The sequence below is a fragment of the Lonchura striata genome, chromosome 1, assembly GCF_050655825.1.
Source record: "Lonchura striata isolate lonStrDom1 chromosome 1, ASM5065582v1, whole genome shotgun sequence".
NCBI lineage: Eukaryota > Metazoa > Chordata > Aves > Passeriformes > Estrildidae > Lonchura > Lonchura striata.
The window spans coordinates 83,761,102-83,773,965 of NC_140703.1; the positions used below are offsets into that span (position 1 = coordinate 83,761,102).

At 35.7% G+C, this 12,864-nt stretch overlaps 1 protein-coding gene across 1 annotated transcript in view; it reads right to left on the reverse strand.

Annotated features, from left to right (window-relative positions):
* NALF1 (NALCN channel auxiliary factor 1) overlaps nt 1-12,864 on the reverse strand; it is a 444,524-nt gene that overhangs the window by 282,047 nt on the left and 149,613 nt on the right. The gene's annotated exons all lie outside the window — the stretch shown is intronic.

The following is a 12,864-nucleotide window of genomic DNA, read 5'->3' on the forward strand; positions in this document are numbered from 1 at the left end:
GAACTGCAGGAGCTCTGTATGGGCCTACAACTCAATCCTGTCAAGGTCCAGGGTTCCCATTGGAGGCATCCCTTCTTGTTATTGTGTTGACTGAACCACTCAGCTTGGAATTATCCACAAACACAAAAGTGCTGAGGGTGCACTCAATGCCTCAATCTGTGCCATTGATAAAGGTACTGAGCCATTGGCAACTTGTTGGATGCAGCCATCCAGACAATACCCTACCCATCAAACAGCCCTTTCATCAATATCTCCCCAGTTCAGTGACAAGGATGTAGTGCTGGACCACGACAATTGCCTTATACAAGTCAAGGCACACTTAATTTGAACTTGCAGCTAAGATTCAGATTTCTGCCACTAAACAAACAAACAAACAAAACCAAACCCCAAATCTGTCCAAAAAAGTACAAAACCCAAAAACAAAACAAAAAAACAATCCAACATTTTCCTCAAAACTGAGGAACTAAAATCACTTTGCATGTACATTATGTCAGTGCTTTCATTCCACTAAATAATGCAGTAATCAGTTAAGGATGACAAATTAAACATGAAGCAAAGTTTTATTCTGAATGAAGTCTCTCTCTCTCTCTCTATTTGGCTGAGTGCACACTCAGTCAACTGTAATTCCCAAATAAATCAGAAATGGTAAACAATGTTTACTAGAACACACAGTTGAAACAAAGGAAATGCTGGCTTCAAGCTGGGCTGACAAGAACCACAAAAAGAAATGTGGTCCCACTTTTCTAGGACACTAACAGGCTTATTCTCCTTTAAAGTTAATTTGCATCAAATTTTCTAGCCTTTTGAGACTTCGATCAGGTCCTACATGTGGAAGGGACAGAAAAAGAACAACTAAGTTAAAAATGTCACCCAAACTTTTAGCTATGAATCAAATACAAGTTAAGTCCAAAGGTTTAGTTGTTTTTATTTAATGCTAAACATTGATTCAGTGAATAGAGATAAAATATATGGTTCAGCAACAGATATGAAGGAACACCAACCCTGGACTTCACTGACATTTCATGTTTCTGACAAATCTAAGTCCATCTGTTGTTATTGATTAGCTGTTCATTAAGTCTCAAAACTCACATTTCTGCTCTGGTTGTTTTGTTACTCTCCCCTCCTTTTGCATCTCTGCTTTATTTCTTCCACACTACCAGTGTGACATGCTATGCTATCCTGTCTACTGAATTTTTGAATTTCTTATCAACAGAAAAACAATCTACTGTTTTACATCACTGGGTTCCTCATTCTTTAAGCCTCAGCAGTACAAAAGAGATGTTCTGCCTCCTTGCAGAGCTGCACCTTGTCAGGGTAGGAATTCCTTTATCGATCCATGAATTTTGAAGTACATTTGCAGTCTTCCCTGTTGCAATAATTGTGTGACTCTAAGCAAGTTAGCATTCATCTCTGAAGTAGCTCCATTAAGAGGAAATTCACCACTCTCTAAGCACTTTAAATACTCTCCTAGCATTTTTATATCTAAAATATTAGTTTGGTTTTTATCCTGAGCTTTCATCATAAAGTGTTTTCTATTTCCCAAATAAGTTAATAAACATAAGGATTTGCATGTCTAAATTAAAAAAAAAAAAAAACACTTTTATTTCTATCATAATGGTTTCTTTGCAAAGACAATATTTGCCTGGGTTTATATTCCCTCAGAATAAACCAGTACCTTACTGACTTTGAACTTCCACAAATTTCAGCTAAAGATGACATAAAAAAAGGGCTTTGTACAAAAAGCAGAAGTTCATACCAATCTTTTTTTTCAACAACATTAAATTAAGCATTTTGAATTTTATGGATATTAGTGTACTGTAAGCAGTTTTTCTCACCACTCATACTTTCCATGACATTTATATTAGAAGGGTAGCAAAATAGGTTTGAACATAGAAGTTTATCTATGACACTGAGAGATTTTTCTGAATCTTCCTTCTTTACTACCTCTTTCATTCCAATAGATCAACATGCAAAATTTCTCTTTCTGCACACACATATATATAAACACACATTTATTTCCTATACAATTAATTACCCCTATTATGCATATGCCCTCCCAATATACTCATTAGGGTTTAGCCTGTGATTGCTAATTTTTATCTGCTATTTGATATTAACTGTGCTTTAAATGCAGATATTTTGCTGTTGGGATATCTTAGGAGATGTTGTAAGAGGAACATGAGAAAGAAACAGCTAAGACAAAATTTGAGTTACTGAAAGAAAGGGAGATTATGTTTTTTTCTACTTATGCTGGGCCTAATAGAAAAACATCAACTCACAGAAGTCATAATTAAAGAAAAGTTTTATTAGGCTTTTTGAAATAAGATTACAAAAGGAGTATCAGAATAAAATGTACAAAATTACATAATCATGATCATGAGTTCCACACTATTTCCTTTTTTTTTAAAGGAGTCAACTATGAGACATACTTGAAGCAATCCTCCTAAGATTGGCCAAAAAATTATGATTCACCTTGTAATATACAAGATGCTCTAATAAAAAAAAAAAAAAAAAATTCAATTATTTCAAAACAAACTAAAACCCCTCACCCACAAAGTCCATAAGTAAAAACATGACATTAACTTGAATGATAATTAATTGTGTTTGGCTGTTTCTTCACTGACCTGAGATACTCCTCTGAAAGCTTCATTCTCACAGATATTCTTTCAGCAATTCCTTGCAGAGATAAATTTTAATAAGATGTAAGAATAAATTGGAAGAAAGTCACATAATTGCTCCAGGGTTGGGAACTGTCTTTTCTTCTTCTCTGCAAGTTGAATTTTGATGTCTTTTTCTCATCACTTAAGTCCATTACAGCAGGCAGGGCATGTTCTCCTTTGTGTACATCCTCTAAGCATCTATGTATAATACCTGCTGTCTCAGAAAATTGGAAGCAACACACCACTGCTTGAGATAAACTGAGTGGCTGCTGATGAAGGAAAATAACTTGAGAAACAGAAGTTTCTGCTTCAAGGTTTTCTCTGTTTTACTGAGCTTTACAAAGAACTGTTGGTGCCTCATGTTTTTTTCTTTCGAACTGCTCAAGCAGCCTTATGTCCAGCGACTCTCTAATGACAGCACGCAACTGTGGCTTACAGGAGAATGTTTGTTGGCAGATACAGAATCAGCACATGGAGAGTCCTGTGAATTAAAACAAATAACAATTTTTTTAGACAATAAAATCCCATTTCTTCACTTTTTAATCTTTTTTTTAATATTTAATATTTACAAATTTATATAAAAGGTGCTGCTCACTGGATACAGACAGAACTTACTTCTGAAGCCAGGAGAAGTCTTCACCAGTAAGGACCAGGATCATGTGCTCTGCCTGGCTACTTCAGACAACACAGAAGGGCAAAGAGCATCTCCAAGGTAGATGCTGAAAATGGATTTAAAGATGCAGCTGATGACTAACAATGACACCTTAAAGAACTTTCAAGCAGCACAAAGGGAAGTGGAGTAAAGGCTAGTGCTGGTTTCATCTGGGGTAGAGTTAATTTTCTTCACAGTGGCTAGTACTGGACTTTGGTTTGGTTTTGTGCTGAACAGAGAGTTGACAACAGAGAGATGTTTTTGTTATCCTGTTTTGAGCAGGATTTACACAGAGCCAAGGCCTTTTCTGCTTTTTGCAGTGCCATGCCAGTGAAGAAGTTTGGGTACATGAGGCTGGGAGAAGACACAGTTGTGACAGGTGACCCCAACTGACCAAAGGGATATTACAGACCTAATGACATCATGCTCAGTATATAAAGTGTGAGAGGAAAAGGGGGACAGGGAGAATGCTTGCAATGATGTTGTTTCTCTTTCCAAATCACTGTTGCACATGATGGGACCCTGCTTTCCTGGAGATGGCTGAGCCCCTGCCTGCCCTTGGGAAGCAGTGAATTGATTCCTTGTTTTGCTTTGTTTATGCAAATGGCTTTTGTTTTCCCTATTCAACAGTTTTTATCTTAACCCATGAGCTTTCTAGTGTTTGCTCTTATGATTCTCTCCCTCATCCTGCTGGTGGAAGAGTAAGGGAGCAGCTGCTTGGGGCTTGGCTGCTGTCTGGGGGTGAAATGACAACAAGGCTCCTTACAATATTCTGCTAGAAGAAATAAACTCTGAACTTATTTATTTACAGCCTACAACTTGAGATAGACTTTTATAATATACTCTGAATTTATATATTTTATTCATAGACTTTTATCATATACTCTGAATTTATATATTTCATTCATATTTACCATTTGTAATGCATATAGCAGATGGTCACTGAAATTATTTCTTCTTGATGCTTTCTTGCATAAAATATAATACTTCTCTCTCCCTCTGTGTCTTTTTAGGGAGAGTGAATGAGAGGTTTTGTCCAAAGGACCGAATATGTCTCAAGAAATATTTTTGAGATAACAAAATAATATCACCCATTAAAAAGAGATGATACCACTAGTACTAAGAGTGAAATCATACTGCTGCATGAATTTTCCTGAAAATATGTATTTTTTTCTTTTGCCCCAGGCCAGCCTGGGCTCGGTTTTAAGGTTATAAAAATCATTTTCTTGTTCAAATTGCCATCAAGTCTTCTTGGGCCAAAATTATGTACTAACTGTTTTGATAAAACAATCTATTACAAGTTCCCCATAACATTTATTTGAACATCAAAGTTTCCTAAACTTGCTATTATCCATGTCCTTTTGCACTAGTCAAGTCAATCAAACTTACTACCACCTCAGGCCCCTACCCAAGTGCTTCAAATCAAGAGAGATTGTGTGTGACCCAATTTAGACTACCTACTGTAGCCCTTAAGACAATCTCAGGACTTATAAGGCAGCTAAGTTCAAGGCAGCAATGACTCACTGCTTAAGACTCAGCACACACACTCTGGTTTGATAACGTGAATAAAAGTGGGCATGATATCAAATATAGAACCTAATTAGCAGTGCATGGTATAACTTGCATCGGTAAAATGTAGCTGAAGCAAGTAGGAATGTGAACATATTTTCTATGCAAAGTCCTTACACCACTGCGTCGTGTTCTGAATTAACTAGTTAAGTTCAGTAAAAACACTTCTTCAACCTCTTTAGCATGCATTTAGAAATATGTTGAAGTAAGAATATTCATAGAGCAGCAGGGATTTCATGCATGGATCTTGAAAAAAATCACAAGTGTGTGTTCTGGTCTCTTCTTCCCGCCATCTTACTTTTTAATATAATTTATTGTATCTGTAGTGCCTCTCTGGTACGGAGGCTCCGCCGATACGGTGGAAATAAGAATGCGTGCACCACGGCAGGTCGTCTCTCAGGCACTGCTTTATTCGCTGAGGGCTGGGTGTCAGGGAGGATCCGCAACCCGTCCGCTCGGCAAGGGAGCAGGCTCCGAGAGCCCCGAATAAGGGGCGGGGTGGGGCTTATAACAGGTGGCAAATAGGAGGGTACAAAGGGTCCAATAGGAATGGGGTTCGGAGGAGGAGTTGGGATAGAATAATTGGGGTACAACAAATGGGGATGAGGGAAGGGGGCGATAACCGGGGAAGAACCAATTACAGACAGAGAACTTAGGAACATTCTGGAACTAAAGGCAAGTACAAAAATGATTGACATAAAGATGGGCATAACTGACAGTTACATAACATAAGGGGAGTGGTAGATTTGATGGGCAGCTTGGAGGTGGGAATCTATACAACAGCCTCCTCCCAAGGCATATTCGGGGGGGCTTTCCCCAAGTCCCCTACCACAATTTATATGGCTTACATTTATGATAAAGCCACGTTATCCTAGCAGTCTATGGGTGAACTTTTCAGCAATGTATTCTAGTAACATGGCTTGAAATTAGCCTCATGAGAAATCAAAGCAAGTGCTCACTCTCACGGTCACAGAAGCAATACACTAGCTAAAAATAAGGATGAAAAGAAAGCTAATGTTTACCTAGACTATAAATGTAGGTAGTTAAGATGAAATATGCTTTGAAATAATTCTAAAAAGGCTAATAATAACACTTTTCTTTTAAGATTCTGACATGCAGTGTTTAATTACCCTGTATGAAACATCAGAGGTACTTTAGCTAAAATATGTATGACAATGCTATTCCAAATGGAGTCACTTATCAGTACGTAGGAACAGCACATCACAGGCCCCATAAGTTTTGAATTTGTCTACCTGAATCATTCACATGAAAAAGTATCTGGCTTCTATAAATATTACTGTAAATACTGTAAATATTACTATTCCAAAGTAAGAGGAAAATATTCATTTCAACTCAGACTTTTCCATCTCTTACACATTTTATTAAAACTTCATGAGCTGCCTCTGAATAAAATATTCTCCTTCAAGTCAGCCTAAGTGATAAAAGTCAAAATTGCAACTTATTTGAGCAATATATCAATACTATGTCGATTTCTGAGCCAATAAAGCTCCAAAAGGCTCTCCAAAGTTCTAAGGGAAGGGTCAGAAAGATAGTATGAAGACCTAAAAGGAGAAATCAAAAGCTCATTTATTCTGACAAAGAGTTCCAGAGACAGTCACAACTGCCTACTTAAGCAGCAGAGATAGTAGAAAGCAAGAAGTATTAGAAAGCACAATAGTCAAACCACATTTTTGAAAGAACTTTTTCACAAATACAGTAGTGTACAGCTGGAACAGACATTGTGACATTTAAATCTTTTTAAGACTCAGATGAAGAAAATACACAAGGAGGTGGCGTAGTGTCTGGAAGTGACCTGTTTTGACAGGCCAGTGAAACTGGAGGACTCCAGCATTTGTATAGTTATATGAGGTAATCTCATTCTATTTGTTTATTACTAGACCTCTGTCGGGGAAGACAAAACAGAGAGTACTTTGGACCTTATTAGCATAAGAGATTTGATAAACAAAATGCCTTGGCAAGAGCAAACAGAACTTTGAGGATTAAATCAAGATTGCAAGAAGATTCAATCAGATGGGTTTACCAGAAAAAGAAAATTACATCAGACTTCTGCAAGCAAAAGATGTTTAAAATGTATGTTTCTTTATGTGATTTTTAGCTCAATCATTGTAGTAAAACATTACTAGTCTCCCTAAAATAGTATATAAGCATTTGTATCCCAAAATAAAATTGGATCCTTCGACCACCTGAAAGTCTTTCCCATCTCTCTTCATCACTGATAGACCTGCATTACATGTGTCTAGCATTACAAAATAAACCATGAAATAATCTTCTGGGTTGTTTGGGGGTTTTAAATGTCCAAATAAAGCACAAACAATAAAGAACAAGGAAAGATGTGAAAATCCATACAGATCCACAAGCTTGAAAGAACAGGAATATTTTTTTTCTTCCTAATTCCATATAATTTATTAAAATATTAACCCTTTGATATGAATCATTCTTTTTTATATCAGCCAGCCAAAAGAAACTGCAGATGTTTACTTTAGAAGATTGACAGCAGATTGCATTCAAAAGGGAAAAGAATACTGCATATTTGAAATATAAATTGATATAAATAATGTGATTTCATTATCATAAATATAAGTTCATCAACCTTGAGGTGATTTTTTATTATCTATTATTATGTAAGAAAGTAGTTCATAGTTTCCCCTTGCTAAATAACTTACAGCTATTAAGACAAGAAAACTATGTCCCTTATTGGATAAATTTCCTTTTAAAATAGACACATGCTTGAAAACGGTATTCATACTAAATTTATCTTTCTGCTGTTTCTATATTGCAATAATTTTACTTCTGTTTCCTCTTTGTTGGCTCAAATTTAATAGAGCCTTAGCTATATGTTTGGAGTTATTAATTTGAATGATAAACTTAATTCCATAGTTGGAAAAGTCAGCTTTTACTTTTTCAAGAAAGAGAAACATGGGCTTTAGCCTGCATTTCTCTGAAGATAAAAAGGCACATTCTATATTTCAGGAGAACTGGCAAGAAAATTAATTGAAAAAAATAGTTCTTGCAACTTTGGCACAACGTGCATAGTATTTCAGTCATGTGTTTCTGTAGCTTTGAATTTGTGCAGTATTTTACTCTATTCACTTTTCTGTTATGACAGAGCAAACTTATCTTTGATTAATTGTGCTACAGGACATAAACTTGATTTGAGCTAGAAATTATTGATTTTAAACAAGTTAGCGGATATGAAACATTTTGCATATTTATAATTCAAGAAGTTTTTCTGTGTTGCTATTCTAGCTCTTTTTTTTTTAATTTAGATTTTGAATTTGTATATGTAGCAGTTTGTTGTAAACCTGCCCAAACAATATAAAGTACCAGGGAGCATACAAATGGAGTTGTGACAATTAAAAGGAAGAAGGCATTATTCTGAGACACAAAGAAGGAAGAAAGGAATTCCTTGAACAGAATGAGAAACAAAAAAGTTATTTTAACAAGCACCTGGAAAAGACACCTGCAGTAGAATCAAAATATTAAAAACAATCTTTTTCTTATTCAACTAACTGAAGAATCACAGAATTGCCAAATGGTTGAGTTTGAAAGGGAGCTGTAGAAGTTATGTGGTCTGACCCTCCTACTCCAGCCCAGCCACCCAGAGTTAGCTGCCCAGATGGCTTTTGGATATCTCCAAGGGTAGAGATTCCACAACATTTCTGGGCTGTCTGTACCAGTGTCAGTCACACCTACAGTGAAAAAATATTTTCTGATGTTCAGAGGGAACCTCCTGTGTTTCAGTTTGTGCCATGGGCTCTGGTCCTGCCACTGGGCACCACTCAGTGAGCCTGGGTCTGTCCTCTTTGCACCCTCCTTTCAAGTATTTATATACATTAATAACATCCTCCTGAGCTTTCACTTCCCAGGCTGGACAGCGCCAGCTCTCTCAGCCTTTCCTCATTGGAGAGATAATCCAGACCTCAATCACCTCAGGGAGTCTTTACTGGATTCTCTCCTTTATGTCTGTCACTTGTACCAAGCACCCAGAGCTGGACACAGCACTGCAGGTACAGCCTCACCACGGCTGACCAGAGGAGAAAGATCACCTCCCTTGACTTGCTGGCAATCCTTTGTGCAAAGCAGCCTAAACCCTTTTCTTCCAAGCCTTATTGAAAGAAAAGGTATTTTGCTGGCACATGAACAATTTGGTATCTCACAGGACCCCTACGTCCTTTTCTGCAAAACCAAAGGCTTTAAGTCAAAAGACAATAAAAAGGTTGATTAATATTGTCAATGTTTCTTAGTATTTTTTTAAAGCAGATTCTGAAGGACTTGATATCATGTATCTTTATGCAGATAGGCCAGGACTTTAGGGGACTGCGTTCTGAGTGATGTTGTGCACTTGGTAGCTTTAGTGGCAAAATTATTCTCTAAAATTCTAACATAATTTTTAATTTAAGGCTCCTCTCTGCCCTAAAATGAAAGCCAATATCCATTTCATATTTTTTCCATCAGTTAAAGGGGAAATGATAACTAATTTTCTCTCTTCAGTTACTTTCAAAATTTATTTCTTTCAGCAATTCATTATAACAAAGGAATCTATTGACATTTCATGTTTCTTCAGACATAGAGATCCTAAAAATGGAACATACATTTTATTCCTAAAACTTTCTACAAAAAAAAGAACACACTTAGTAATGTGAAGAATAAAAATGTAAGAAAAGACGTGTATTTGAATCTGACAGTTTCTTGTTCTTTTATTCAGAAAGAAGCTTAACTGGTTGGGCATCATCTTTGTGCATCTTCCTCATTTCTTCACATTTCTATTTTTAGATTTGCTATTTTATACCTTCTTGAGCAACTTGGAAACTCATCTCTCAACCACATCTTCCTGCAGACCTCCCGCAATGTACTTCGTTTCAAGTCCCCAGAGCCCACAATACATTTTATCCCACAAGAAAACAAGAACAAAATGTTACTGGTCTGTGTTTTTACAGCCAATTTGCTATAATCACTTTCCTCTGTATTGTATAACAGAAAGTACAGTACATCATCTTCAAGAACAGAGACACTTCGTCTCAAATATTTTTAACAGATTTCTGGTTTTGCTCTCTTTTCGACTGCTTTTCTGTAACTCCCCTGCTATCTTTCTCACACCACAGTTTCTGGTTTGACAATAAACACTGAATTTTTTACCCTTGTGGTCAACATCAATCGAGGCAATGAATTGTTGAGCCTGGAAAGGCAGGGTATTTATATTTGTTACGGATTAAAAAATATATGTAACCAGATACACAGCATGCAATATATAAAATACTGAAGTTACTTTAAGCTTGCATATTATTTTTACTGAATGGCATGCTAAAATTTTATTATATTTAGCTATCTTCATTTTTTTATATTTATAAATTTTTTAATATTGAGTAAATAAAAAAAATATACTCCCCTGCCATTTGAGTAACAATGATAAAGAGGAATATATAGTCCTCAAGTGGAAAAGTTTCCTAACTTACAAAAGCATAAGTGAAAGCTTTTTGAGAGAAACAGGCCTCCAACATTGCCTACTTTCTTGGAGAAATAATTTTTTTCTTCCCTTAAGGAAATTTTATTTCTTTCCCATACACTTTCAACAAAATTATTATTTTTTACCCCCATCTTTGTTTCTTGTATAGTTTTAGTGATTGTCGCCCAGAACAAAACCAAATATATTTTTGCTTTTAAACATCAATTGCTTTATTCTTTACAAGATCTTAATCAGTGTCAACTCATTTTTTTAACTCGTAAAGCTACAAGGCAACTAATGGATTCACAGAAAATCCTGGAAATTTATCTTAGGAGGCAAACTTATACAAATCTCTAACAGTTTTGGATAGTATTTTTTTTGTTTTGTTTTGTTTTATTTTGTTATTTTGTTTTGTTTTGTTGGCTTTTGTTCTATTGGGTTGGTTTTTTTTGTTTGTTTTTTTGTTTTTTTTTTTTTTGTTTGGATTCAAGTCATACAGCTACTCTACAGCATTCTGATGAACTAAAGAAATGTTGACTTATAACATAGGATTTAGGAAAGAGCAGGGAGTTTTTCTATGAGGTTACTAGGATCACATTTTATTACTGCACATAAATGTTGAATAATGCTTGAATTACAGGGAGCACATGCAAATGGGGATCTAGAAACTGACTCTATAAGGCTGAAAAACAAAAATGATGGGTGGCAGCTATACTGTGTCTAGTTTTAATTTTATATCAGACTTGATGGCATTTGAAAAAATGATGCTTTTTCTTATTACTTATTTTTTCTTATTGCTTATTACTTTTTTTATTTTTACAGATTCCATTTCTTCCAGCCTTCCTCATGACTAAAATATCAACCAACAATCGGTAAAACTGGAGATGCCAAGACAAAAAATGGATTTTCTTTATCAAGAAAAGTTGGTAGAGGAACTCACTCAGAAGAAACCTGAACATGCAAATACTCACTGAAGATGAAGTACTACTTTGAGAGACCACAAATGAAAACCGCACAGATCCTTATATGCCATGGCAACTATTGCTTACTGTTGTAAAAGTAAAAGAAAATAAACAAGTACAACAATTAAAAACTACACACAGGACACAAGGCTAAGTTTAAATATAAGTAATTTAACAAATACATTAAGTTCATCTTCCTGACAGCCATATGTTAATCCAGCCACAGGTACCATGAAGCATGACTATTGCCTTTAATTCTACTCAGTTGTGAATGATAATTTTCCTGTGCCCCATTTTGCAAGCCCCTTCCTGCTAATGCATGAAGATCATTATTAAAAACTTCCAGTAGTAATGAAAACTTGGGACATGGGAAGAAAAGTCTTTGGAAGAGATTAGTTTTATAAGTTTGGTATACAAAGTGTTGAAAAAGTGAGCTTCTATAACAAAAAAATTATAGTTGGTTTACCAGAAGATGTTAGCAAAGGATGGAAAATAGATATGATGTTCATTTGGAATGATGTACATTTTACTTTAGTTACCTCCAAAGTAGTCATGTACATTAGGAAGTGATCCATTACCCCTGGTAAGTGTCTGCTTCTCTAAAATGATCATTTTCAAGAGAGTCCAGCCCAATGCACTGTAATTTTCTAAAGTTAGGCAGTCCGCAGTCCTGTCTTAGATTGCTTTTCACTGGTTGCCTTAGCTTTCTAGAAATGTATTATGTATGCATCAACAGTAGCTTTTCTATGTCAAGCACTGTTGGGGCTCAGTCTATTCTAGATTTTTTATTTGGAAAAATCATGTCAACTTGCACTTGAAGCTGTTTACATGCAGCTCCATTAAAGCCATATTTTCTCCTTCTGGAAGCAAATAATACACATTCAAAAAGTGCTAATTACTGTAAGAGTGTCATTGAAAATATGATAGTCTATATTTATATTCAAATACCATGTTTACAGTTTGACTTTTTTAAAATTTATATTCTTAGAACTAAGTTCACCCTCGCTTTTACTTCTTCCCCCACATACATTCACCCAGAACCTATAAGAAATTAATCAGCTTACAGAAATGCAATATAATGTTCTGCACACATTATATCCTATTCTTTCAGCTACTGCCAAGACAAGGCTAAATCTCTTTAGAGCATGTAGCTTTAAAATACAACCACCTAGAAGAGGTTTACTGCAAATGCTACAGAAAGTGACTCTTAGATTTACTAGATACTAAACTTCTCATAGTTTTCACCTATATGCTTCACTTGTGCATTGCTGTGGTCTAGAAATTTATGAGCAAAGGCTGCTGTGGTTCCAAAAAGGGACTGGTGTAATGCTGGTGTATGTACACACTCCACTGAGCTGAGTCCTGCTTTTAGAGATTAAATGGAGCATGTAGGAAAAACAAAGGTTTTATGTTATTGCTCTTGGCACTTGATATAATAAGATGCAATATGGCAAGACTGCAGCATTAGAATAGGTTCATGAGTCAGAACTGACGTAAAAACAGCACAGATTGAGCAATATTGCAGTATGGCTATTCTTTCATTGTATATTGTAAATG